We start from the raw sequence: 26,580 nt of genomic DNA, 5'->3' as shown, positions 1-26,580 counted from the left end.
AGGGTCTCCTCTCCATTTCACAGCTGGGAAAACGAGCTCAAAGTCGGCACCAGACCTGCCCAAGTCCACCACATGCAGCTCAAGTCCCGGGATACACCTGGGACCCTGTGTCTCCAAAGACTCTGGCCGTGGGTAGGTAGCCCCAGACCCACCATGCCTCAGTTCAATCCGACCAACCGCTGACCACCCAGTGTTTCCAACGATGAGATGGAGGGGTCCCGCTGAGGCCCGTGCCGTTTTGCAGGCTCACGGCCCTCCATACAGTATACGCCTCTGTCGCCCCTGCCCTCCCACCAGTGTCCCCATTGCTGGGCAGCAGGAAAAGAAAGGCACCTGCAGAAAGGGAGCAGATGTCACCTGCCCCCGCAAGATGCCAGCCAGGAAAAGAAAAGGCGGTGGGAATCCCAGAGGGTCCTTCCCGCTCCTTCCAGAAGCTGCGAGGAGCTTGTTGGAGGCGTCCCCCAGAAGGAAGCCTGCTGGGCCCCAGACGTGATTCTCACCGAGGCTGAACCACCCCCTACTCCCTCTACTCCCTCTGGGCCCCGGGTAGAAGCAATCAGCAGAAAAGAACAGACTGTGTGAGGCCCCAGGTCACACCAGCCCCCAACTCGGCGAGCAGATGAAGGGCGATTGCGGATGGCGGGCAGACTGTGGGGACACCTGGGGCCAGGGCCCTGGAGCATCTGAGCACGAGCCACTAACAGCATGAGCCACCACCGACGGTATTCGGGGAATCAAATGAGTCCCAGACGCCAGGCTCCGAAGCAGAAGCCGGTCTCAGCCCAGGCAGCAGGCCACGCCTCTCCTCTTTTCCACTTTTTCTTCCATCAGAATTGCCTTTTATAGCCAGGTTGATATTTAACAACCAGAAGAGGTCAGAGGGTGAGAGTAGTAACCACTGAAGTGTAAGGCCGGGGAGGACAGGCCAGATCAAGGCTGGAACCCAGACCCTGGGCTCTGGGGCAGGCGCTGAGCACAGAAGCGTCGAGAGGTCATAGGTCGGGGGCTGGCGAGGGTGAAAGGGTGGGGTAGGGCAGGCATCCTGCTACCAAGAGCCGACCTGCTGTGTTCTTTCCACCCCTCCAGGCTGCAGACGGGACGGTGGAAGCTCTCTGGAGAAGCCCAAGGAATCCAACCATCCCAGGCTGGGAAATGCAAACTCGGGCCTGTGTTCGCGGAGCCTGGACCCAAAACTGCCCAAAACTATGCAGGGCTCATGCTGACAGGGTGGCGGCTAAATATAGGAAACCCAACTATCTGGAGAATGCAGCTTCTGCATTTGGGAGGATAACGTAAGTTTGTTTTTATTCATTGTTCACAGATTTTTTTGGTTTTTGTTTTTGTTTTTTTGTAGGGCATTAGAGCTGGGAGGAATTTCAGAGTTTGCCTCACGGAGATTCATTTCACAGACAGGGGACCTGAACTCAAAAGGGAGGGGCGTTTCTTTTTTTTTCTTTTTTCTTTTTGGCCGCACTGCTCGGCTTGTAGGATCTTAGTTCCCCGACCAGGGACTGAACCTCCACCCTCGGCAGTGAAAGCACTGAGCTCTAACCACTGGACTGCCAAAGGACCACTGGAATTCCCGGGAGGGATATTTCTTTTTTTGAGGAACTGGACGTTTTCTGCTCCATGCCTCTGAACCACAGCAAAAAGACCTCTGCCCATGTTCTCCACTTCTCCCCTCGGGGGTCGGCATCTCCCCCTCCCCACATTCAGGGGTGGAGTGTGGTCTGTTGGAATGCTTTTCCCAGAGACAGATATTGTGGGAAGGGCAAAATCCAGCTGGGGCTTCCCTGCAACTTAGAAATAGTCCGCCCAGGGGCTTCCCTGGTGGCACACTGGTTAAGAATCCGCCTGTCAATTCAGGGGACACGGGTTCGAGCCCTGGTCCGGGAAGATCCCACATGCTGTGGAGCAACTAAGCCCGTGCACCACAACTACTGAACCTGTGCTCTAGGGCCTGCGAGCCACAACTACTGAGCCCGCGTGTTGTAACTACTGAAGCCCGGGTGCCTAGAGCCTGTGCTCCGCAACAAGAGAAGCCACTGCAATGAGAAGCCCACGCACCACAACGAAGAGTAGCCCCCGCTCACGGCAACTAGAGAAAGCCCGCGCGCAGCAACGAAGACCCAACGCAGCCAAAAATAAATAAATAAATAAAATTATTCTTTAAAAAAAGAAATAGTCGGCCCAGAGGGCCCAGGAAAGCAACTGAATTCTGGGGTAGATTGGGTACCTTTGGGCAGTCTGTGTTAGTTTCCTGGGGCTGCTGCAACAAACCACACTGATTTGGTGGCTTAAGGCAGCAGAAAATTATTCTCTGCAGTTCTGGAGGCTGGAAGTCTGAAATTAGCATCACTGGGCTGTAATCCAGGTGCGGCAGGGATGTACTCCCTCGCCTCTCCAGGAGGCTCCAGGGTAGGGTCCTTCCCATCTCCTGCAGCTCTGGGGGCCACGGCGTCCTGAGCTTGTGGTCGCGACCTTCCAGTCTCTGCCTCTGTCTTTCTGTGGCCTCTCCTCTGTGTCTGTGAGGAATCTCCTCCTGTCTCCATCTTTTTTTTTTTTTTTTACTTTTTAAATTTTTTGGCCGCACCATTGTGGCATGCAGGATCTTAGTTCCTGGACCAGGGATTAAACTCGCGCCCCCTGCAGTGGAAGCTCAGAGTCCTAACCACTGGACTGCCAGGGAAGTCCCTCTGTCTCCTTCTTATGACTGCATTAAGGGCCCACCAGGATAATCTCCCCATCTCAAAAGCCTTCATTAAATCACACCTGCAAAATCTTTGCCTGCTCAGGTAACAGGTTCCTGGGACTTAGGACCTGAGGACCTGATATCTTTGGGGGCGTCATTCTTCAGCTAACCCCGAAGTATCTCTCCAGGGCCAACGTGCATGCTGACAGGAATGCCCCCATGCCCAGCACCAGGCTGCCTGCCCAGGAGAGAAGGCAGCTGAAGCAATGTGCAAGGAGGTAGTGTCTTCCTAGAGGATGCCTCCACAAGGAGCTGGTAAGGCTCGCATTTGGGCCGACAGGAGAGTTCCAGAACCAGGCAGTGGTGCTGGTTGCACAACATCGTAGATGTGCTAAATGCCAATGAATTGTCTGCTTCAAAAAGATTAAAATGGTGGAATTTTTTTTGAAAAATGAAGATGGGAGGGGACTTCTCTGGCGGTCCAGTGGTTAAGACTCGGCACTTCCACTGTAGGGGGCGTAGGTTCCAACCCTGGTCGGGGAACTAAGATCCCACATGCTGCAGGGTATGGCCAAAAAAATTTTTTTTAAAAAGGAAAAAGAAAAATGAATGGACTTCCCTGGTGGCGCAGTGGTTAAGAATCCCCCTGCCAATGCAGGGGACACAGGTTCGAGCCCTGGTCCGGGAAGATCCCACATGCCACGGAGCAACAAAGCCCATGCACCACAACTACTGAGCCTGCACTCTAGAGCCCGCGTGCCACAACTACTGACGCCCGCGTGCCTAGAGCCCGTGCTCTGCAACAAGAGAAGCCACTGCAATGAGAAGCCCGCGCACCGCAACAAAGAGTAGCCCCTGCTCGCCGCAGCTAGAGAAAGCATGCACGTGGCAATGAAGACCCAACGCAGCCAAAAGTGAATAAATAAATGAGAAAAAACAAGAAAAATGAAGATGGAAAATAAAATCCGCCCGGGGTCAGCTTTGCATCCGGGGCTCAGCCTGGCACTGGGACCCACCCTGGCGGCATCCCCCGTCCGTCCCCACTTAAGCTGCGGGGCTGCTGCCACCTGCTGTGGGAGACGGCGCGGTGGGTGTCAGGATTAACCCGTGGCCACCACTAAAAACAAGTGAGAGGCCATCCAGGGAGCAGCCTCAAGAGCCTGGCTTGCAGCTGCAGCCAACAGCAGCAGACAGGTTCCTGCCTGGCCAGCTGTCAGAGAGCACGCACGCGGGCCACGGCAGAGGAGATGCCGGGAAGGTCATGGGAGCTCACAGGCAGCCCCTCGAGGGGCTCCTGAGGTCAGATGGCATTTGAGAGAAAGGTGAGACGGAGCCTGCTGGCTGCTGGGCCACCGTGCAGCGCTAAACACGTCAGTTTCGACACCTAAAAGTCAGAACGGTTTGCAGGTGGCGAGTAGGTGGAGGGGAGGAGGTGGGGCGGGGACGGGACAGAGGAGGAGCAAAGCCTAAACGAGAAAGTAAGATCTGATTCAGCAAAGGTTCTGCCTACACAGGATCTGCCCGGTGAAAAATAGAAACCCGATGCCACGCAAGGGCAGACCTGTGAACAGAGATGACAAACGGGACCTGGGAGGTTTTCTGTGCGCGTGTGCGTGTGCGCACGCACACACACACACATACACACACACACACACACACACACGGCGGGGGGCAGGGCACGTGGATATTCTGACAGAGGTAGCCGGCGCAGCCAGCACCGTGGGGGCCGAGGGTACAGCACATGAGCTCCCCGAGGGACGCAGGTTTGCGATGGGACACAGGCAGCTGGCTCATGTGGGCTCGGATGCAGGCACATGTGTGCTGTCTTGGACTCAGCCCAGAGTCATGAGGCGGGGACTCTGGCAGAGCTTCCCTCGCTTCCGCCGGACATCCCGGGCCGAGGTGCTCAGGGCCCCCTCCTCCTCCTGCAAAGAGCTCGGAGGGAGGGTCCCCAAGTTCCCCCGTGCGGTGGACAGAAGCGCAGGACACCGTGGCCCCGGGGGCCTCCCAGGTCTGTGGTTTTCTGGCACCCTCTCGGCCAGCACCATGGCCTCCGTCAGATGCCTGCAGGCCTGTGGACACAGCCCGGACCTGCGTGCCTGTTCTAAAGCCACACTTCCTTCTGCAAACTTTTTTAAGAATTGACATGAGGTTTTCATAAAATCAAAGTAAGCATTTGAAAGTGAACATTCCACCAGCATCTTGTGCAGTCACAGTGTTGTGCAGCCTCGACCTCTATCTGGTTCCAAAACATTCTCAAAAGAAGCCCCGTCCCCGGGCCTCCCTGGTGGCGCAGTGGTTGAGAGTCCGCCTGCCGATGCAGGGGATACGGGTTCGTGCCCCGGTCTGGGAGGATCCCATATGCCGCGGAGCGGCTGGGCCCGTGAGCCATGGCCGCTGGGCCTGCGCATCCGGAGCCTGTGCTCCGCAACGGGAGAGGCCACAACAGTGAGAGGCCCGCGTACCGCAAAAAAAAAAAAAAAAAAAAAAAAAAAAAGAAGCCCCGTCCCCATCAGCAGTCACCCCATCCCACCCCCAGTCCCTGACAACCAGGAACCCACTCTCTGTGTCTGTGGATCTGCCTGTTCTGGACGGTTCCCATCAATGGAATCACACACCGTGTGTCCTTCTGTGTCTGGCTTCTCTCACTGAGCATCGTGGTCTCAGGGTCTGTCCATGTTGCAGTGACTGTCAGTGCTTCACCCTTTTTCATGGCTGAGCGATGCTCCCGTGTGTGGAGGGACCACCTTGTGTTTATCTATCATCTGCTGATGGACACCTGGGTTCCACATACACTTGGGTGTGTATGCTTGAGTATCTCTCTTTTTTTTTTTTTTTTTTTTGCGGTACGCGGGCCTCTCACTGCTGTGGCCTCTCCCGTTGCGGAGCACAGGCTCTGGACACGCAGGCTCAGAGGCCATGGCTCACGGGCCCAGCCGCTCCGCAGCAGGTGGGATCTTCCCGGACCGGGGCACGAACTCGTGTCCCCTGCATCGGCAGGCGGACTCTCAACCACTGCGCCACCAGGGAAGCCCTATTTTACTTTTAAATGAAATCTAATTAGATTAAATAAATAAGTTAAGATTAACTTGAACTAGTTAATTTTCACTTTACATTCAATATTCTTTATCTTGATCACTGAGGTTTTTGGTGCCCCCTTAGATTTTTCTCCAATGCCTGGCTCTCTGCACCCTGGTCTCAGCCCTTTGATTTGGGACTGATGGATCTGAGTGAGTAACCCAGCGCAGCTGACTACTTGCTAGTGGTCCTCAGGTTCCCTTCTCTGAGCCACATTTTGGACATTTCTAGAATCCCAGTTGTGCAAAAAGAGCTGGAGGGTGGGAGTGACGCTTGCCCAGCATGTCCTGGTACCTGGCACCCGGAAGGGTCCTGCCTGTTAAAGGGTCCATCAGCCAGGCTGCCAGAACCTGGAAGGGGCCAGCACAACGCAGAATGACTTACAGGAAATGGGGTACAAGCTAGGGTTCATTTTTTTGTTTTCTGTTGGTCTGGAGTGGCAGCTGGCATTGTCTTCTAAGTCCCAGTTTCCTTGTCGACAGAATAAAGCCCCTATCAGTGGCATCGCTGGGGGATGAGAGTGCCAGCACTTGGCAGGTTCTCCATGAATGCCAGGCCCCTCTCCCTCTTGATCCCCCAGGGCCCTTAGGACAGACTTCCCAAAGAAGGAGAAGAGGGCAAGCAGCAAGGTGTGGGTCTGTGCCACCCCAAAGCACCTGCCGCGGATGCGCCATGCTGGTGAGGCCCTTCTGAAGACGATCCTGGTGTGTGTGTGCTGGGGAGGGGGCGAGGAGGCCGCTGGCCTCTCCGCATGTCAGCAGAGCTTCCCTCGGGGAAACTTTCCACCACACTGCCACCTTATCAGGCTTCAAGGAAGCACGTCAGCACTTTCTTAGAAAATTATTTGTTCTGTAGGTGGCATCAGCGGGCGGGCACTTCCCTCAGCCCTGCCTGGCCCGGAGCGTTGCTCAGTCTCCACCCCCAAACCTTCAGAGGTGCATATTGTTGGATGAAGACATTTCAAGGGTCTCAGCCGCAGGGGGTGAGCTTGGGCAGCCAAAGAGGGATGACAAAGACCAGCTGTAACTTCTGCAAGATGCCGCCCCATTTCAGAAGGGGCTTGGAGCGGGGCGGGGTATGCTTCTCCCTGGCTGGCTGGGTTTCAGTGTGGCCTAGGGTGCGCACATCTGTCTTCTGAGCACTTAGTTTGAGACTCTCAGTTCCCAAAAGGCAGCAAAAGGAAGAAACTCAAAGCCAGACCCAGGGCAGGCTGAGGGCCAGGTGGGAGAAAGGCCATAGTCGTACACAGAAACTGTCACCACCGCCCCCCCCGCACCCAGCTCAGCCGGTCGTGCTGGCCCTGATGGCAGTCTGCAGTGAATCTGCTGTGGGGCTGGTTCGGTTCCCTTCCCCGCCCACTTTCCGAGAAGCGGGGGGCCCCTGGTGCTGTGCCAGGGCTGCCCCTGCCCAGATCATGATGAAGCCGCTCAGCCCAGTGATCTGGCCCCTGGCGAGACAGCCTGGAAATGCACCGTGGGAGATGATGACCGAACATCAGGATCGCGAAGGTCTCCGCAGACTGACTTCAGGGTAGAGGAATCCCGCCAGCGGGCGTCTAGACTGCGGTGTTTCTGGGATGCTGGAACCGGGAGCCAGAAATGCCCGCCAGCGGGAGGGCTGTGCTGCCACCTGGTGGCCATGGCTGCACGGGCAGCACGACGTCCGCCAGGCAGTGTGGCAGGTGGACCCCAGGTGTTGGGTATCAGCGGTGAACGAGGAGGGGTTCCAGCCCTCGAGGAGCCTGAGAATGAAGGGGGAGGACCTGCAAAACCTGCATTGATTTAGGGCAGGTGAGACCCCCGCTGGGTTAGGGATTCCACGGACCCTCAGGAGACTTACGTTCCATGACCATGTGACCTCTGAGGTCCTGGGATGCTGCTGCACACACTTTTAAATACACACCTGAGGGGTAGGGAGAGGAGGTGACTCACAGACACTGGGGGTCACCCTGGTTTATACCGGCTGACCATTGGGGATTTATTCTGGAGTCTAAGCTGTGCTATGGATCAAATTCAGTATTTTTCCAAATAATAAATGCAGGGGTCCCCCCCCCCCGCTTGGCACTGCTGACATTGAGGCGGGGTCATTCTCTGTGGCGGCCCTCCCAGGCACTGGGGGGTGTACCTGTGGGGCAAGAGCCCAAGACAGGTTTGCCTTGGTAGGCCCCTGCCTCCAAACAGCAACCCGAAAAGTTACAGTTTATTAACTGCACAGGTGTGAAGATGAATACAAACCAGGCTGGGTTGTTATTATATATTCATTAAGACATTCACTGTTGGTTGACTGATTTTAACAGAAGTGAAAGCACTTTGGTGGGCCCTGGGCACAGGCTTCTGGTGATGGATGGGGGCGAGCATGCTGCCTGGACCACCTTGGTTGAAACGTTGCTTCTCACAGGGGCCTCCCCTCCCCTCGCCCAGGCTGGGTCAGCCCCCTCTGCATAGGCCCAGCTCCAGGCTGTTCACTTCGGAGGCTGGGGCACTGCCCTAGACCCGTTCTCCATCCAGGCAGTTCTGCCCCCTGGGGCACTGCCATGTCTGGAGACCTCTGTGGTTGTCACACTGGGGGTGACCTACCCCACAAGCACAAAAAACGGGCACATACAACACAAAAGGTCCCCACGGAGCCATGCTCCCTGGGCCAGCCCCAGGCTCCGAGGGACATCGGGGAGCCTGACCCATTCCTGCCAGAACCACGGGTCCCACAGCCCGAGAAGGCCACAGCGGCCTGAAGGGCCATGTCTGGGGGCCAAATCAGCTGGAGAGATGCATGGAGGGAGGGCGGGAGGACAGCTCCTACCTGGCGGCCTGAGCAGGCTCACGCGGTGAGGGGCTTCGTGGACACCATCCACTCCCTGCCTACCAGGTCTGTGCGGGGCCCCTGCACATCTGGGCCTGGGGGGCGGGGGTGAAAATGCACGTAACATCAAAGCTACCGTTTTAATCACATTACACTGTTCAGCTCGTTGGCATTTGTACAGCCATCACCTCTGTCTAATTCCAGGACATTCTCATCTCCCCCATATGTAACCCCGTCCCCATCAGCAGTCACTTCTCCTCCCCCAGGCCATGACGACCATGAACGCACTCTCTGTCTCTGTGGATCTGCCTGTTCTGAACGTTTCTGGAATTCGCAGCAGTGATTTCTGCAGTGACTCGAGGGTCTGCTGGGATCCAGGACACGGGGCACCCTGCAATGTGCCTTGAGGGGTGGCCCTCAAGCAATGGGCACTTCTGTCCCCTCATGTCCTGATGGCCACCCCAGAATGTGGTTACGCCAGGCTGGGCAGCGGCAAACCCCGCGTGCCTTCCAGGCGGCTGCTGCAGGGCGATCATGTCGCGTCCCCTGTGGGTCTTTGTTCCCCCGCACCAGCAGGGGCAAGGGCCGGGCAGAAAGAGAACCCCGTGGGGGGCTGCTGATGTTACTGCTTCAAGACCCACGGCACCAGCTCCCGGGCCGACCCGAGCGGACTCAGCGAAGCAGGAGTGCTCACGGGCCGAGCCCGGCGACCGGCGGCCTGCGAGGAAGATGAGAGCGCTGGACCAGCACGGGATGAGCCTCAGGATAAGCCCAGCCTGCCTCGCCGGTCACGAGTGTGACCGTAAGAAGGACGTGTGGTCACTTGGAAGGCTGCGGCAAGAGTGAGCCTCAGGGGTGGGCCACCCAACGTTTGTGCACCGTGGAAACTTCCAGAGGTCACAACCCAACGCGTGTGGGGTAGAGGGTCTCCCGGCGGCACTGCTGACATCCTGGCTGGGTCATCCTCGGTGGGACGTTCCCCAAGACACGTTCCGTTCCGTAATCACCTGACACAAATTCTCCTAAACAAAGTTTTATTGGCACACGGCACGACCGGTAATTTACAAGGGCAGAACTGAGTCGTCTTGACGGAGAGTGCCAGCCTGCAAAGCCGACGATATTCCCTCTCTGGCCCTTTCTGGAAAAAGTGTGCTGACCGCTGACCTCTGGGCAAGCCCGGTGAACCTAACATTCTAGATGGGGGAGAGAAACATGCATACAAATAACTACATGAAACAGAGACAGTTTTACTCAGAGGTGTCAAGGAGAAAAAGCGAGGCAGTTCAGAAGGACCCGGGGTGTCGGTGGGATTCAAGGACGAGCTGGAGAGGAGAGCCCTCGCTGGAAGGGGACACTGGAGCACAGACCCTAAGGAGAGGAGGGGCAGCCATGTGGATATATGGAGGAAAGGTGGCGGCAGTGGGGGTGCAGCTCGTGCAAATGTCCTGGGGCGAGAAGATCCCTTTTGGGGCAGCGGGAGGCGAGGTCAAAAGCTGACAGGCCCTGTGGCCACTAAGGTGAGCTGTAGCCCTTAGAAGAGTGGGGAGGGGGCACTCCGAGCAGGGAGGTCACATGACCTGACAAAGCTTCCAAGGCTGCCTCTGCGGCTGCTGAGCTGGCGTTTCTTTCCTCCACGTGACGCAGCCCTGACTCAGCCTGGAGACGGTAGCCCGGCAGTGGGACCTGCAGCTCCATCTGGGTTGGGAGGGGGTTTGCAGGAGCTGCCTGGGCTGGGCCCTGACTCCCCGTCCACCTCCCTCGGCTCCCCGACACAGAGCTTGCTGGAAACAGGCGGGTCCCCGCAGCTCCTTCCCGGGAGCGGGTGTGAGCTTCTTGGAAGCCGCAGGCCAGCGGCCACGGAGCTGTCTGCTGACATCACTGTGCAAGGCTGCGGCCGTCAAGACCCTGGGCTGCTCTGAAAGGGCTTTGAGGAATAGGGGACAGGGTGTCAGGATGACGTCCCACCTCCCTGATCCCCGCGTCCCACAGAGGACAGTGCGCCATGCATGCCAGGGGTGCAGGAGCTTCAGACAGGGCACGTTTCCTGCAGACCCATGACCCCCACCCATGACAGAGAGGGGGCTGCACCAGCATCCTGGCATCATCCCGTGGACCCAAGACCAGAATCACGAGCTCACAGGACTACAAGGAGTCCGGAGACAGTACTAGGCGGGTCCTCCTCTGGGGGGCCGTCCCGGGCGCTGTGGGTGATGGAGCAGCACCCCTGGCCCCCACCCCCTTGATGCCAGGAGCACCCCAGTCAAGATGACCACAGACGTCCCCAGACATGGCCCAGTGTCCCCTGGGGTAGGATCAGCCCTGATGAGACCCGCCCCCGTCTTGGTCCAATAATAGAAATGAGTTTGGAAGCAGCTGGTCAGCCCTTCTGCCCAGGGCCCCGTGTGGACACCAGACATATCTGAGGAGCAGAGTCAGGAACCTACGGAGCTGCTGGTTGCTGGGCTGCTGTGTGTTGAAACGGAGAACACAGATGCTGAGATTTCTGGTTGCCCAATCCCTGGAAAGCACAGTTCCCAGCCCTTCTGCATCACAGCCAAGAAATTCAGCAGAGGCCGGGCTGTGTTCCTGGCATTGCGGCCGCGGCGGCTCTGCGTGACCCCAGGCTTGTTCCCGGCAGGTGCTGCGAAAGGGACCCAGCTGCCCCGGGAGGGCGGGACTCCTCGGCTTCTGCACTCTGCCTGCCCCTCAGAGGGCCTGGACTGGAGGTGGCTCTCACCCTGGGAACAGTCTGAGGACATCTGTGGTCGTCACGACGGGGGGTGCCCCTGGCATCCAGTGCGTGGGGACCAGGGAGGACGCTCCACACGCCGCGGTGCCCAGGACGCCCCCCCGCAGAGGAGGACCCGGCCCCACACCCACAGCGCCGAGGGGGGAGGCCCTGGGTTAATTACTTGGGGGAAAACTGAGCCTGCTCCCTGCTCACACTGGACACCAACATAAACTGCTGACGGTCAGACAGCACAACCCAGGTGAGCCCAGTATCTCTGAATGGCCTCCTCTCCTTCCCACACCACTCAGGTGGCGTGTCCCGTCTGCACGTCAGCAACACGCAGGGGGGTGGAGGGGGTGGCGGGGGGCAGGGGGAGAGAAGCCACAGCCCCCGCGGCTGGGGTCGGGGTGGGGGGACGGCCTGGGCCCTGTGCTGTCCCCGGGTCGGCAGCCATGGCCCTGGAGACCACCCTGTGAGCAGGACCATCTTTCCCAGCCCCTTCCTGGTCAGCCCGGCCCAGCACACTGGGGCGGGTGAAGTAAACACAGCCTGGCGGCGCCAAGGACAGCTGCTTGGCCTCGCCCGTAGGCGGGGCGCCCACAGGGGATGAGGCAGGGGAAGGGGGAGGGACCTGGGGCCCAGAGCCCCCCCTCTCCTGGCCTCGACCTCAGAGCTGAGCCAGCAGCCGCCCAGGGCCCACCCTTGCTTTAATGCTCTGCTCTCACCGTCTGGAATCTCCTGGAAACTTCTGAGCAAGGGGCTCAGGTTTTCATCTCGTACCTGGCCCTGAAGATCCTGTCACTGATCCCACAGCTGCAAGATGAAGGAGTTTCTAAGGCCTCGTCCCTCTGAGCGCCATGTGGGCCACCAGCGCCTGAGGGGACGTTCAGGATGGGTGTGGGAGGGTAGGGAAGCCCAGGGTCACAGGCATTTGAGTTTCCAAGCAGAGAGATTTGGAGTCCACCTGTGTGCAAGCCTGGCTCTAAACCCAAGTGCCCAGCGTGAGCAGGGATCGGACTCAATGCTTTTTCCAAATAGTTAACACAGGGTCCCCCCCGGCACTGCTGACATCAGGGTGGGGTCACCCTCTGTGGGGCAGCCGTCCTGGCCTCCCACTCACTTGATGCCAGACCCCGTCCCCCATCATGATAACCACAGATGCCCCGGACATGGTGCAGTGTCCCTGGGGGCAGAATCGCCCCTGGTTGAGGCCCACTGGCCTAGACGAGGGACTGGGCTCTTCTGGGGAGGCTGAACTAAGCCACGTTGGGGCTGAGCCCGACTTGCCACTGCAGCTCTGACCCTGCCTCGGGGGCTGCGAGCCTTGGGCCCCCATCGGTATGATCAAAAGCACGAGACCAGCCTGGACAGAGGGCCATTCTCCAGGATGCCTGGCTGACATGCCTCACGACTGTCCATGTCCTGGCCACCACCTCCCACCTCCCACCCTGCAAGCCCCTGCCTCCAGGGAGCCTTTGGAGCTCCCTCACCCTCGGCGCCTGCCTTCTGCGTCGGACGCCCTCCCTAGCCCCCTGGCCTGCATGGACGTAGACGCGACCTCCTCCGAGACCTCCCTGGACCCCGGGCTCTCATCTCTCTGCTCGGCTCCACCAGGCACATTTCCTGATTTCTTCCTCTTGCCATTTTTTTCCTTTGGCCGCACCGCGTGGCATGGCATGCAAGATCTTAGCTCCCCGATCAGGGATCGAACCCGCGTCTCCTGCATTGGAAGTGTGGAGTCTTAACCACTGGACTGGACCGCCAGGGAAGTCCTGTTTTGTCCTTCTTGTTTGCTTGGGTGTCTGTGCCAGCGCTGTCCTTGGAGGGCAGGGCTTCATTCACCACCATGGCCAGCACCTACGACCACCCTTGGCCTGTGCTGGGCGCCGGGTCGGTATTCTGACTGACAGTCTGACCTGCCACTCACTCTCCAGCCACCATCACCCCCTCCCCGGCTTCTCCAGCCACTTTCCCCGATGCTATCCTCACCCTCCTCTGACTGTGGTGGAGTGCTCACTCGACCACACAGTTGTTTTGTTCTGTCCTGTTTTTTTCAACAAACGTGTACTTTGAAATAATCTGGGGTTTACAGAAAAGTTACAAAGACAGTAAAGACAGTGCCGTCTGCCCTTACCCAACTACCCTTCCCCGGGGCGCGTTTGTCACAGCTGGGAAAGTGACATGGGGACACTTTATTCAGATTTCCCTAGTTTTCCCCCCAATGTCCTGCCCCAGGATCCTGACACTCTGTTCTGTCGCCACTCACGTGTCCTCAGTCACCTCTGGGCAGTGAAAGCCTCTGGGTTTTCCTGGCCATCTTCTCACTAATTCTTTGTTTGTTTTGGGAAAAAAAAAAGTTACTTTCCATTTAAAAATGCCATTTAGGGCTTATTCTTGTTATTTGTAAATGAATTAATAAATACTTAAGACTTTTCCTAGTTTTAATTTTGAATCCGGTAACTTTTGATAAATATAACCCAAATTTTAAAAAAGCTCTTTGGAGCCTTCAAGACCAAAAAGCTGGAGAACCTGTCCTAAAGAGTGGTTGGTGAGCTCTGGCCCGAGGGTCACATCCGGCCCTCTGCACATTTTTTGTAAATAAAGTTTTAGTGGCACACAGCCACGCCCCTTCCCTCAGGTATTGTCTCTGGTGGCTTTCAAGATACAAGAGTTGAGTAGTTTCAGCAGAGACAGCCTGACCTGCCAAAGAAAATATTTAAGGTCTGGCCCTTTACCAAAAAGTCTGCTACTGTTGATCTCCATTATAGCAAGTTTGTAGCAAGTGCTTGTTTAAAATCAGGCCAGGGACTTTCTTGGTGGTCCAGTGGTTAAGACTACGCACTTCCACCGCAGGGGGCGAGGGTTTGATCCCTGGTCGGGGAACTAAGATTCTGTATGCCACGAGCGGCCAAAAAATTTTTTTTAATAAAAAATAAAATCAGGCCAAAACCTACAGGGTGTGGGGTCCCAACAGACATCAGAATACCAATACCATCGAAATGTCCATCGCATAACATCTTTCAAAAGCAAACACCACCGTGGACCATTACGCAGCCACGAAAAGGGGGGAAGCCCCGACACTCACTACCACGTGGATGGACCCTGAGAACACGATGCTCAGTGAGAGAAGCCAGACACAGGACACACAGGGTGTGATTCCATTGATGGGAAACGTCCAGAACAGGCAGATCCACAGACACAGTGAGTGGGTTCCTGGTTGTCAGGGGCCGGGGAGGGGGGTAGGGGGAGCGACTGCTGATGGGGACGGGGCTTCTTTTGGGGTGATGGAATGTTCGAGAATTAGCTAGTGGTGGCTGTTGCACAACTAGGTACTAAAATGCACTGAATTGAACACTTTAAAGGATGAATTGTGGGCTGTGTGAACTATATGTCACGAAAGGAAAAAGAGCCCCCAGCCCTGTGCTTTGGCTACAGGACACTGTCCTGTTCCATGTCCCTCCACGCGAGGTGTCCCGATCACTGCCCCACCTTGCAATCACCCCTCAGACATAGTAACAGCCCTCACCCCGTCCCCCGACTGCACCCCAGGGCAGGGCCCATGGCACCCCCAGGGGGCGCTCGTGCTGCAAGATCAGCATGTTATAAAGAAGGGAAAAAGTCAAAGTGGTTTTCCCTCAAAGCAAACTGGAAAGATCTCGGGCAAGAATCCAACATGTTTAAGCAATTACAGGCAAAAGAGATTTCAAGGAAATGTCCCAGCTACTGGTGGGATTCTAGGGCCACGGTGCCAGCCTCACTGGGGGACCTTTGGGTGTCCCCACAGCATCGTTACCCCCAGCTGGACAGCTGGTAGTGTGCACGGAATGGACCTGAGGGGTGGAGATGCTGTCCAGTCAAGGCTGTGCTGTGACCTTGGGTGACCTCCTCCAGCCCTCGTTTCCACTCTCGTTTACAAAGGCGCAAAGGCTCCCCTCCTGGCATCGCGCTCTGGGTAGAGGTTACATTTTGGCTAAATGACTCGCTCTGGCCAAGAGCGAGCCCGGTCCACTGGGCTTTTATCTGCTGCAGGCTCCCCTCCCCCCCGCCACAGTCCCTGAGTTCCACCCACTCCCACACGGTGGGTTGAGCAGTGTGACCCCAAAATTCATGACCACCTAAAACCTCAGATGGTGACCGATATGAACTGAATTCTGGTCCCCCAAATTCCTCTGTGGAAGCCCTGACCCCCAGGACCTCAGACTGTGATTGTATTTGGAGATGGGGTGTTTAAAGAGGAGATTAAGGTAAAATGAGGCCCTGAGGGTGGGCCCTGAGCCAATGGGACTGGGGTCCTTATAAGAAGACAGATTAGGACACAGACACGCACAGAGGGGAGACCATGTGAGGACATGGGCAGAAGGCAGCCGTCCTCACACCAAGGAAAGAGGCCTCAGAGGGGACCAGCCCTGCCGACACCGCGATCTGGGATGTCCAGCCTCCAGCACTGCGAGAGAATAAGTGTCTGTTGTTCAAGGCCCCGGCCTGTGGTATTTGGTTGTGGCAGCTTGAGCAGACTACTTTGGTGACCTTATTTGGAAATAGGGTCTTCGCAGATGTAATTAGTTGAAGTAAGATGAGGTCACGCTGGAATAGGATGGGCCCTAACCCAATGCTGGTGTCCTTATAAGAAGAGGAGAGACACTCAGAGACAGAGGGAAGGTCACATGACAACGGGGGCAGAGACTGGGCTGATGTGTCCATAAGCCCAGAACTGTCTGGAGCCCCAGAGGCTGGAAGAGGCAGGAAGGACCCTCCCCCGAGCCTCTGTGACATCTTGACCTCGGACGTCTGGCCTCCAAGACTGTGGGAGAATAAGTCTCTGTTGTTCTAAGCTGGGGTCATCTGCTACGGTGGTCTCAGGACGCTGTCACCCCTCTGCGGTTTCCCTTCCCCACATTCTGACAGCCTATGGAGGAGCCAGGTCACCGCAGCCTGTCCTCCAAACACCCCTCTGGTTAGCAGAGGGTCTCCTTCACCCACTCTTGTCCTCAAAAGCATTCACAGTGCCTTGGGGGGGACTGCTTCTACTTAAAATTTTATTTTATTTAATTAATTTATTTATTTTTAAATTTTTTTGCGGTACGCGGGCCCTCACCGTTGTGGCCTCTCCCGTTGCGGAGCACAGGCTCCGGATGCACAGGCTCAGCGGCCATGGCTCACGGGCCCAGCCACTCCGCAGCATGTGGGATCTTCCCAGACCAGGGCACGAACCCATGTCCCCTGCATCGGCAGGCAGACTCTCAACCTCTGCGCCACCACGGAAGCCCTAAAATTTTATTTTTGACTGGATATATTAGTCCATTCAGGCTGTTATCACAGAACCCTGCAGACTGGGGGGCTTAAACCACAGACATAATTCCTCATTGTCCCAGAGGCTGGAAGCCCATGATCAGGGTGCTGGCATGGCTGGTTCCTGGTGAGGGCCTACTTCCTGGCCTGCAGACAGCCGCCTTCCTGCTGTGACTTCACACGGCCAGAGCTCTCTCCATCCCCTTATAAGAGACCAGAGCTCTCTCCATCCCCTTATAAGGACACTAATCTCATCCTAAAGGCCCCACCCCCATGACCTCACCAGAACCCAATCAACCCCCAAGGGCCTCACCTCCAAACACCATCCCACTGGGGGTTAGGGCTTCAGCATGTGAATGTGGGGGACATAAACATTCAGTCCATAACATGGGGGTAGGTTATTATTATTAAATATCCACTGTGGGACTTCCCTGGAGGTCCAGTGGTTAAGACTCCCTGCTTCCACTGCAGGGGGTGCGGGTTTGATCCCTGGTTGGGGAACTAAGATCCCACATGCCGCACAGCATGGCCAAAACAAAAAATCCACTGTGTACAGGTGGGGGGCCAGGCAAGGGATGGGTGGGGCCCCCGTGGCTCCATAGCGCCTGGCAGGGGAGCTCATCCAGAGCTGACACGCCCCACAGGCCTGCCAACCTAGCAGCTCCCTCTGCCCCCAGTCCCTCTGAACCACTCCTGTCAGTGGAAGCTTTTGAGGAACACACAGCTTTGCCCTGCAAAAGTTAACGGCCACAAAGGGTGCCTGGCATGCAGAGCATGTCTGGGGAAAGACCCAGAAACCAGTAAGTCACTTGTTTACAGGAAGGGAGGCTGAGAGCTGGGAGCACAGGTGGGAGGGGAGACACCATTTTCACAGGACACAATTGGCACCTTTTGAATTCTTGTACCGTGGCATATTTATTTACTCAGAAACTCAGTTTTTCTTCCTAGGGGTGTCTGGGCCCGAGTGAGGGCAGGAGAGGGAAAAGCCATGTATTGGCCCAGCTCCCTGATTCTGCAGCTCGGACTGGGCTCCCCCTGTCCTGGGGGGCGGACAGGTGACCCACAGGCTGAGGCCAAGGTGTCAAACCAGAACAAAAAAATGTTTCATACTCCAAAGAATTGAAAGCGGGGTCTCAAACAGATAACTGTACCCCTGTGTTCACAGCAGCATGACTCCCAACAGCCAAAAGGTAGAAAGAACCCAAGTATCCATGGACGGATGATGGATAAACACACGTGGTCCATCCACACAATGGAAAATGATTCAGGCTCGAAAAGGAAGGAGATTCTGACACTTGCTATACTGTGGATGGACCCCAAGGACATGATGCTCAGTGAGAGAAGCCAAACACAGAAGGACAAGTACTGTCTGATTCCACTCATGGGGTCCCTAGAGGAGTCACATCCACGGAGACAGGAAGTAGATGGTGGGGGCCAGGGGCTGGGGGAGGGGCTGGGGAGTCAGCATTTCATGGGGACAGTTTCTATAAGGGAAGATAAGAAAGTTCTGGAGATGGATGGTGGGGATGGTTCCATGACAATGTGAATGTATTTAATGCCACTTAACTGTGCACTTAAAAATGGTGAATTTAATGCCATTTGTATTTCAACACACACACACACACACATACACACACACACACACACACACACGAAGATGCTCCAAGTGTTCACAAGAGCCTGTGTCTGTCCTGGGTGTGCGTGTGTGCAGCAACACAGCCCATGCATAAACAGGGCAACCCTGGTGGCCTCACAACACAGGTGACTGTCACCAGGTGGCATATCCACCACCCCACCCCACCCCACCCTCCAGGAGGTGGCTGAGCACATTAGAGTCCTAAGGGAAGGGTTCAGGGACCTGCTCCACTGAGCTTTCCTGATAATTCCCAAGGACGGAGGGGAGGGCAGGTGGGCAGGCATGGGGACCCAGCACCTCAGCTCCCACCCCCGGCTCCCTGGCTGTTTACTGAGCTTAGACGTGTCCACTCTGCTGGCCAAGCTGTTCCTGCCCCGAGATCAGGAAAACAAGGTCAGCTCAGGACATGGAAGCACTGCCCTAGCTGTTGTCCTTCTTGGTGGCTGTGGGGCCAGGACCCACAGAGGGTGGACCCCTGCTGGTCACCTCCCAGGGGCATGGGCTCTGGGCCAGGGGGCATGTTCTGTCCCCATGGTTCCCCAACTTCTTTCTCCCCCTCAGTCAAGGGGAGGGGCCCTGGGGCGGGGAGCAGGGGTCCAGGGTTCTCCGGCAACCTGCTGAAGGGCCTGGGGGTCCCTCACTCTGGTTTCCATGGATACCAGAGAAGCTGGAAGACCCCTGAAACCTTCAGGAAGAAGGAAGGCAGAGCCCAGAAAGGGGAAGGGCGTGGGGCTCGGGTGGGAGAACTCCAGTGACAGTGGGGTGACAGGACACACTTCCCATCCGCCTAGAGCCTTCACTGTGCCACCCAGGGACACGGACTGCAGAGCTGATGAACTCATCTCCTCCAGCAGCAGTCCAGGGTGGCCGGGGCAGCTATCACCCCAATTTTACCAAAGGGAAACTGAGGGTGGGAGCAGATGCCTGCCTGACCAGGGGTCTCAGAGCTGGGAGGTGCCGAGGGACATGCTGCTTCTTGGGCCTGGCTCCAGTGTCCGGCCCCACCCCCAAGCATTGTAGAAACGGCCCTGAAACCCCCTGGGCCTCTGCCACAACTGCTGGGGGCGACTGGGGCACCCTCACCTTCTCTGTGCCTCAGTTTCCTAATCTGGAAAACAAGGTCAACTGATTGTTGCCATGGGTGGGGCTGGAACCCTCTATGGCTCCTTCCTGCCCTGAGGATAAGATGGTCTCTGCCCAGGGCCTCCTCGCTCCCTCTGCCTCACCTTGCACCCCTGCCCACCATCCTGGAACCAGCCTCTACTCCTAGGTACACACTGCTCCCGCCACCTGGAGGGTCCCTCCCACCCCAATCGGCTCCAGGGCATTGGCATGCTCAACTCAGACGTCACTTCCTCCAGGAAGGCCTCCCTGAAGCCCCGGAGGGAGCACCTCAGGCAGTGCTGTCACCATCAACTCACTCAACCAGGGTTTCAACTGGGGTGATTCTACCCCCCAGGGGACGTTGGGTAATGTCTGGGGACATCTGTGGTTGTCACGACTGGGGGGCTCCTGGTTTCGAGTGGGTGGGGGCCAGGGATGCTGTTCCACACCCCACAGAGCCCAGGACAACCCCGCACAGAGAACAACCTGGCCTCAGTGTTCACAGTGTCCTGGGCCCTGCCCCTTGGCCCTGGGACGCAGGAGACCTGGTTGCTGGTTTGCCAGGGGCACGTGCGTGTGCGGCTGCCTCTCCTCCCACCTACTCTGCATGCCTGTCCTCACTCCGCAGCCCCGGCTCGAGCCAAGGACACCCACAGCTGGCAGCCTGGCTCTCTGTGGCTCTGGGCTGCCTGGCTTTGCGAGTCCTGCAGTCAGAGGGCCCTGGCTCCGAGCTCGCCTCTTGTCCGGGCAGAGCTGTGAATCGGCCGGTATGTTAGTCAGGGACCCAGGGACGGCGCGTCCCATTCCAGGAGGCTCACGAGCTCAGACCTTGGCCCCAGCCGCTGACTCAGCCAGGGAGCCAGAGTGCGGTCATCACTCCTTCTGGTGCACGATGAGTACATTCTCCGCTGGCCCCACCATGCCGCCGGTCCTGGTCACAGGCTCACCTCTCTGCTCAGGAGGTCAGGTGAGGATTCCTCCCGAGCCTCATTCTTTCTTTCTTACACTCGCTAAACATCCGGCCCGCAGTTGGGCGAGATCCCTGACCTGAAGGAGCTTACAATCCCAGCCTGGGTGACACATGCAGCTAATCTGAATGTCACAGAACAGTTATCGCGTGGCCCTGGGCCACTTACTCAGCCTCTCTCTGCTCCTAGTTTCTCTTCTGTGACATGGAGATGATTATCTCTAATTGGCAGAGCTGAGGTGAGTTTCAGAACGAGCATGAGAAGGCAACAGGGTAGGTGTATCGATCAGCTACTGTTGCATGACAAATCACCACCAACTTAGGGTCTAAGACAACACCCTTTGTCATCTCCTGGTTTCTGTGTCAGGAAACGGGGGTGTGGCTTAACTGGGCCCTCAACTCGGGTTCTCAAAAACCTGAAATCAAGGGATTGGCCGGGCTGAGCTCTCATCTAGGAACTTAGGGTCCCCTTCCAAGCTCATCTGACTGGTTGGCAGAGTCCACTTCCCTGCAGTTGTAGGACTGAGGCCCCATTTTCCCGCTGGCTGTTGGGAGGCGGCTGCTCTCAGCTCCCATGGCCTCCTCCACGGGCAGCTCACGATGTGGCTGTTTGCTTTTTTCAAAGCCAGTAGGAGAGTGTCTGCTGTTGCTCTGGTCTCTCTCTCTCTCTCTCTTTCTTGTGGTAAAAAGCATACAACCATCCTAACCATTTTTAAACACACAGCTCAGCGGCATTAAGTACATTCACACTGTTGGGCAACCATCCCCATCATCATCTCCAGAACTTTCTCATCTTCTCAAACTGAAGCTCTGTCCCCCTGAAACACTGACTCCCCACCCCTCCCCCAGCCCCTGGGCCCCACCATCTACTTCCTGTCTCTGTGGATCTGACCCCTCTAGAAAGGCTTCTTCTGGTCTCTTGTAAGGGCTCGTCTGATTAGGTCAGGCCCACCCAGACAATCCTTGTGATGAAAGAACTCAAAAGTCCACTGATCAGGGGTCTTTGTTATAAAGTCCCTTGGGCCATATCACGTCAGCCTAACCACAGAGTGGCATCCCATCCATTCCAGGTTCTGCCCACACTGAGGAGCAGGGATAGGACAGTGTGTGGACACCAGGGGGGCGGGGATCTTTGGTGCCATCTTGGAATTCCCCCTCCCGCGGGAGGTGCGCAGACATGGGGTGCTGCCACTGTATGGGCTCCCGTGAGGAAGAAGCACACAACGAGCCCCCACCCCCTGGGGAGCGCCTACCATTCAGGGCGCAGAGAAGACAGCAGAGAACTCTGGGGAAGTTGAGGAAGCCTTGATTCCAACAACGGGATGTCTCAGCAGTCCTCGGAGCCTGGGCAGAATGGCTAGGGGAGGATGAGGGACGGTTCTCACGCCCCAGAGAGAACTGGGGTACCTCACTATAACTCCCGGCCCTCCCCATCACTCCTCCCTCTGGTGGCCCTCCTGTGGATGCCAGGACTGCGGTGGTGACAGCGGGCCCGCCCCCTGTGCTCAGAAAGGGCAAGTGAGTCGCCTGGGGTGCCCGTGTGAGTGAGGGGTGCACCTGGATTTGAACCTGAGCCTTCTGGTGCTGGGAGCCTCCACAGAATTGCAGACCACTCCCCCAAGAGAATAAACCCACTGGAAGGGCTGGCTGCCTAATAAGGCGGCAGACAAGATGCCCAGAATTGTGGGAAAAGAGAGGCACGGCCCTGCACGACGAGAGTGGGGCACTGTGCCGCCCAAGGTTAGATGTTCGTATCTGTTTTTCCCAGCCCCCCCAAACACAGCAGGAAGAGCTCTCTCCACTCTGCAGACATGTGACAGTCCTACACACCCACAAATTAAACAGAGCCGAATCTGTGCACGTGACAGAGGGCCCAGAACTCTGCACACACGCAGTCCCTACGCCAACTTCCTATTTTTGTGCAATAGTTACACGAGATGCCGCCACTGAGGGGAGCTGGGGGAAGGGTGCATGAGATCGCTCTGTACCGGTTTTGCAACTTCCTATGAATCTGGAATTATTTCAAATTAAAGTTTTTTTTAAAAAAACCAGGTGAGGGGACTCCCCTGGCAGTTCAGTGGCTGAGACTCAGTTTCCACTGCAGGGGGCACGGGTTCAATCCCTGGTCGGGGAACTAAGATTCCACATGCCCCACAGCGCGGCAAAAATAAATAAATAAAAATGAAGAACCAGGTGAAGCCACGGGTTTGTTTAGCTGTGACGAGGACAAAGCACGCTTTCTCCAAGCACCACCTTTCTAGCCCAACCCTGACCCACGCGCGGTGCCTCCAGCAAGGAAGGCGAGGGTAAAGAGACCCCCTGCATGGTCCTGGTGGAGGCTCAGCATGGCTGGGTCTGGAATGACCATGCCCCCTTCTCCCCCTTTGTGGCCATAAGGATTCTAAGTCCCCAAACCCCTGCCCACTGTGGACCAGCCCCCAAATGTGGGCAGGACTGTGAACGTGATACCATTTCCCATATTAGGTGATTTCGTACAGAAGAAGGGATTTGGAGGGTGTACTTAAAGCCCAGAGACAGTTGACTTTGAGTTGATCAAAAGGACAAATCACGTGGGTGGGCCTGACCTAGTCCAAGGGCAGGGCCCTCCCTGCAGTGAGAGACTGAGGGAAGAGGGGGCCCACAGAGGAGACCATGAGGCTGGGCCAGGACCCGGTGGCCTCCAAGAGCTAAGAGTCGTCCCCAGCATGCTGTTAGAAAGGCAATGGGCACTTGGGCCTGACGACTGAAAGGAACCAAATCCTGCCGACAGCCTGAGAGAACTTGGAAGTGGATCCTTCCCCAGTCGAGCCTCAGGTATGAACTCAGCTCTGGCCAGGCCGAGTTAGACCCTGAGCAGAGGCCCCAGCCACACTGTGCCTGCAGTTCTGCCCCAACAGACAGGGGAGGTGTAAGATGCTGAGCCTGTGGTGGCTTGTTACACGGCAATAGCTAGCTAGTACACTCCTCATGGGATGGCAGAGCAGACTGCCTGGGGTTTTACAATCACTGTCACATTTAGTCACACGCAGGGGATGCTCCTACAGCTCGGGAAATTCCAAGGGCTTTGGGAGCTGGGAGCCAGGACCCATGGCTGAAGTCCAAAATATGTATGTATGATAAGTCACAAGATCACACCCACCAAAGGCTCCATCTCCAACTGTCATCACACTGGGGGGTAGGTTTTAACATCTGAATTTGGGGGGACACCAATGGCAATTAGAAACAAGCTCTCAACACCCCAGTTCCCTGTGACCCTGCATTTTGCGGCACCTGCTCAGGTCCCCAACCCACCCTCAGCCCCCCGCCCCAACTCCCAGGCCCTCCCCAGGCCATGCCTCAGTCCTATGTCATACACACCCACTGTGTACACTGTACTGGGACCTTCTGCACACAGACACACGTGTTTTAGCCTGGCGAGGCCTGGCATGCAGGTGTCGGCCGACTCAATGAATGAAGCAGTAGGGGAGGGAATAAGGAGGAAGAGGCACGTCCTCGGTGCCCACCGGCTCAGCTGGAGTCAGGCCAGTGCATTGCAGGGTGGAGAACTGGCCCTGGGGTGTGGGGAGCTCCTTCTGCCCACCCCAAATGGGCCACTCTTCAGCCTCCCGCAGCTCCCTCTCCTCCCCTGCCCCCCACCTTCTTATCATATGTGACTGTCACCCTGTGCGTGTTTGGAGTCAAACGAGGCCTTGAATCTGTGACTCTACCTATGACCGCATGTGTGTATCATCCCTGCCCTGAGGGAGGCTGACTAGCAACGCGCCCGTGACTGGGGATACAGGGGTCTCTGTGCCTTGGCTGCCGCCTGGGCTGAGCCAGTTCTCGCTGCCCCACGGGAGGAAGCCCGGCTCTGCTGTATCAGACATGAGCCTCTCTGGGCCTCGATGTTCAGACTGGTAGAACCAGGTGGTAGCACTAACTAGTCCATAAGGGGATTAGCCCGCAGGGTCCGGAAGAGTGGGGCCTGGGTGGGAACCACGGTGAAAACTCACAGTAGAGCATAAAGAGAGTGAGCTCGATTGATCCTGGGAGCAAGAATCTTGTGGAGAAGGGGTCTCTCCTCCCACTCGCTGGGTGCTGCTGACATGGGGCCGGGACATCCTCTGGGGGGCCATCCTGGACACTGTGGGGTATGGAACAGCCTCCTTGGCCCCCACCCACTCATGCCAGGAACTCCCCAGTCATGACAACCACAGACGTCCCCAGACAAGGCCAGGTGTCCCCTGGGGGCAGGATCACCAGGGTGAGACCCTGCTGTAGGGGGTCAAACTCATGTCTGAACTGCCCCCACTGCCATGGGAAGCACCACGTGGCCTGCTCTCCAGAATCAGAGCTGCAGCCTGCAGGGAGAGGGCTCCAGGCCCTGCGGGCCGCAGCGGGGCCCCCCTTGGCCGGTTTCTGCGCGGGACCCCATAATTACATATGTATCGTATATGCTCTCTATCAGGAAGGCAGGGACAGCAGAAGCCGTGACCTTCCACGAGCAGAACGTTTTAAGGTTTTTAACTGTCTATCTTGGCAGTTCTTTCAGGAGAACAGCTTGTCCGTGGAGAGAACTGATAATAATGTACATTTCAACACACCCGGGACAGATCAGAAGTGGGTAACCAACCAGGAGAAAGAAACACGCTCTGGCTTGCGCGCTGGGTTGGAGTTTGCTCCCCACACCAGGGCCACTCTCTCAAGATAAAGGGCTCTAATAGGCGCTTTCAGCAGAAATGTTTGCAAACTCCCGGGAGAACAGGGGCTATCAGAGAAACACCCTGCTGTTGGGAGGTCACGGAGTGCATTCTCACCATGAGCGGGAGGGCTGGAGAAGTGCCTGAGAAATCGTTCTCAACCAAGAATCACCCCAGTCCGTGCAAAATCTTCTCATTTCCACCTTGGCCCCCTTTCAGGTGCTCAGTGGCCGCCTGGGGCTCACGGCTACCATACTGGAAAGCCCAGCTCTCTCTCAAAGAACAACGGCACCTCCATAAGGAAAGCCAGCACCACGAAGGCCCACACCAGAGCCCTGGCACAGCTGCCACGCTGTAGGGACACTTGCTAAGCCCTTCCATGAGGCAGGAACCAACTGGCTGTGGTCCCGGCCACTCAGAACTTCCAAACCAACAGGAAAATCCACCCAGTGGGGCCCTAAACACATCTAAAGACAGAGTGAGAGAGGGACCAGTGAGGCAGGGGTCTCACCCGGGCGACCCTGCCCCCATGGGACACTGGGTGATGCCTGGGGACATCTGTGGTTGTCACAACCGGGGGCTCAGGGAGGCTGCTCCACACCCCACAGCGTCCAGGCCCTGAGGTCAGCACACCTGAGAGGGAGAGACCCCAAATTGGTCCATGATTCTAACTGACACATCAGTCCTGTGAGAGCTGGGGATTTTGCCCGCCCTGCTCACTGCCGTCGCCCAGAGCCTGGCCTGGGCAGACAATGGGAAATCCTTGCTGAGGGGATGGAGGAAATCTTTGGGAGGGTCATCCAGTGCCTGGCCAGGCCGGGCAGCCACTGCCCAGGTGCCTGTACTGGGAGGTGACACACGCCCGAGGGTGCTGCAGGGGGACACTGGGCAGATTCCAAATGAGGAGGCTTTGAGCGTGGCTGCCTGGGGAAGCCCCCGGGGGCCAGAGCCGCCGTCCCGGCTCCAGGCGACAGGGGAGAGAGTCACAGAAGCAAGACCCAGGCGTCACGGCGGGGTTGCCCACCCTCACCCTTTGGCCTTTGTTCCCTGGTCCAGGCTCTGCTCCGGCCACTGGAGGGTGCTGGGGCCAGGGCGGGTTCGGGGGTACAAGTGCCGTGAGCCTGCCAAGGTCACAGAGCCTGTGTTTTGTGCCTCCCTCTTACACCCAACGGACCCACAGAGGTCTGCAAGCGAGGGCGGGGGTGTGTGGTGTGTGTGCCCAGAACAGGGTGACCATGGGACCCTGGGGGCTGAACCAGAATGTCTCGGAGAATGTGGACGGGTGGTCACGGGTCTCCAAGAGGGCCGAGGGGTTGACTGAAGACAGCTGGGCGCCCCCTTGCACCCCCTCCATCAACATCCCTGCCTGGCTCAAGGCCGGCCCCGCCAGAGACCCCGTGGACTTTCACTGCCCCCTAGTGGCCGCCAGTGGGAACTGCAGCACTCTAGGGAATGTCTCCAGCCCCAGACCCCAAACTCCGGGTCCTCTTTTAGCCCTGGTGTCTGCAGAAATTGAGTGCAGCAGATCAGCTTGCTGTCACCAGGATGGGTGGGTTGCTTGATGACACCCTGGCTTTCCTGGAAAGGCGGCGGCCAAGCAATAGG

At 57.1% G+C, this 26,580-nt stretch overlaps 1 protein-coding gene and 1 long non-coding RNA gene across 2 annotated transcripts in view; one reads left to right on the top strand and one right to left on the bottom strand.

Moving 5' to 3' along the window:
• GNG7 (G protein subunit gamma 7) overlaps window positions 1-26,580 on the bottom strand; it is a 157,546-nt gene that overhangs the window by 77,924 nt on the left and 53,042 nt on the right. The gene's annotated exons all lie outside the window — the stretch shown is intronic.
• Window positions 856-2,774, top strand: LOC309805621. Its single transcript, XR_014294276.1, has 3 exons — window positions 856-998; window positions 1,087-1,292; window positions 1,867-2,774. It is a non-coding gene; the product is annotated as an uncharacterized lncRNA (long non-coding RNA).

This window comes from Mesoplodon mirus, assembly GCF_964341445.2.
Source record: "Mesoplodon mirus genome assembly, chromosome: 5".
Lineage (NCBI taxonomy): Eukaryota > Metazoa > Chordata > Mammalia > Artiodactyla > Ziphiidae > Mesoplodon > Mesoplodon mirus.
This window is presented reverse-complemented; position numbering and strand designations above follow the sequence as displayed.